Below are 2,461 nucleotides of genomic sequence, written 5' to 3' on the forward strand. Positions count from 1 at the left end.
GTCTAAGCCTAGTACCAATTAAAGACTTAAGCACGTTGATTTGTTGATGATCTTCAAGCTCTTATAGGCACAAGTTGTCCTCATCAAAACCATGACATATAAGGAGAGCTTTCCAAAGTGTTCCTCTTGACATGCACACTTTCACAATCGTGTCGGGGGAGGCAAGATCCAATAGATATATTTGGGTCAACAGTAAAAGAGTGTACTATGATAAGTACATGATAAATGAGTACCTTGGAAACCCATGGTCTCCAAGCCCGAATTGTGACCATGACCTTTGCACATTCCAAATCAAAATAAGAGCATCTTCTTCGGAGGAAGGAGACTTTCATGATGATGCTCAAGTGAGGAGAAGCTCATGCTTACAAGGATTGGAGGTCAACCAAAGTGTCACGGTGTTCCGATTTTGTATGACTCAAGCATCCCAACTTTGGACCATCTTTGTGTTTTCAAAAANCTTCGGAGGAAGGAGACTTTCATGATGATGCTCAAGTGAGGAGAAGCTCATGCTTACATGGATTGGAGGTCAACCAAAGTGTCACAGTGTTCCGATTTTGTATGACTCAAGCATCCCAACTTTGGACCATCTTTGTGTTTTCAAAAATTGGGTCGACTTCTCATGTCTCAGATCTACCTCTAGGAAAAGCAAAGCTTATCAACTCCATCTACGAGGACAAATCCATTGACATAGCGGTCATCAACTCGCATGCCATCAATCATTGCATAACAAGTGGTATAGCTTCTTTAATTTTACCTTCACTTATCACTGACATACGTAGGTACCAACAATTTCCTGGGCGTTATGGAGAAATCATGGCACTCAAAACTAAGGTCAACACCTATCATGTCCAATCACATTTCAAAGAAAGAAGCTTGACCCAAGCTAGGGCCGATTTGAGGAAGAAATTTGGAGATGTGGGTTCCTCTTCTTAACCACCACGTAGTAGGGAAAGTAATGTCACTTTGGAAAAAATTGTTGAAGAACAATATTTCCAAAACCAACAACAAATTGCTTGCTTTCGTGGAATTACTACAATGTATAGAAGCTTTCAAAGCGTCTACGACTCTCATCCAAATTTCCAAGGTGAAACGTATGATGATTTTGTTACTAACACTCAATGGCCGGAAGGAAGGTCACAAGGCCTTGATGAAGATGAAAAACATTGGGCAAAGCAACAAAATCGGTTTTCTCTTTACTTTAATTTTATGCATTTGATCTTTTGCAAAACTATTTCTTTGTTTTCATACCTTAAACTTTGATATTTGCTTCCTTATTTTTAATCTTAGTTTGAATTATGTTGTGTGATTTAAATTGTTTGCAAATATTCGTTCATTAGTTTAGTTATGTTTAATTTTCCATATTCATTAAAACATCTCCTTTCGAAAACTATTTTTTTCATTGGCTTGAGGACAAGCCATCATTTAAAGAGGGAGAACATGATTGATGAATATGTCAAAATTATAATTTTTTTTAGAATGTACATTTATTTAGAAAATAATTTATTTGTCCATAAAAACTCAAAAAAAATTCAAAACTGAATTAAATTGGCGAAATGAAATTAATTGACAAAGATTGTATGATTAAAAAATTGCTAACCACATTTTTAAACTTTCATTGAGCAAAATGAGATATAAGCCTTAAACATTTTTGTGAAAAAAATCACATAATCTCATAACAAGAAAATTTTGTTCAAATGGAATTCTAAATTTATGTAACATGATTGTTGCAAACAATTTTTCAAAACAAAAGTGTAAATCCAAACCAAGTGAGAGAGTGAGCCAAACACATGTGAAAAGAGTGAAATCAACATTTGTTTTGTCTAATTAAACTTGTTTTAGTCTTTAGTTCTCTTAATTACATAAGATTGATAGGAAAGGATCAAGACATGTTTATTCTTTAGTTGAACCAAAATGGCCAAAAAGTGTGACCAAAAACAGGATCATCCTTTGATAAGCCCCTTTGAGCCAAACAAAGTGAATTAATTTTTTTCAAACTCATCAACAAAGAGAGCATAAATTTCTTTAAGTGTTTGAAAAAGAATAAGTTGGGGGAAAATTGGTAGGCTCGGCTTCTTGAAACGGAAACTGGAAAATATTTTTCAATCTCTTTACAAAAGCAACAAAAGTCGTAAAATAAATGGAAAAACAAAAAGAGATTGAAAAATACAATGAAAAAACGAAAAAGAGCCAAGGTTCAAAAGCTAAGAGTTTGGAAAAAGGAATTATGGAAAAGGAGTAGTAAAAGTGCTTCAAAGAAAAAATTTGAAATTTTTTGCTCTCTTGAAATAAATTTGCTTATCCAAGAAAAACCATGATATTTTCAAGCCTAGTCTCATTACAAACNGAAAAACAAAAAGAGATTGAAAAATACAATGAAAAAACCAAAAAGAGCCAAGGTTCAAAAGCTAAGAGGTTGGAAAAAGGAATTATGGAAAAGGAGTAGTAAAAGTGCTTCAAAGAA

The sequence above is a fragment of the Lupinus angustifolius genome, chromosome LG03 (assembly GCF_001865875.1).
Source record: "Lupinus angustifolius cultivar Tanjil chromosome LG03, LupAngTanjil_v1.0, whole genome shotgun sequence".
Taxonomy (NCBI): Eukaryota; Viridiplantae; Streptophyta; class Magnoliopsida; order Fabales; family Fabaceae; genus Lupinus; species Lupinus angustifolius.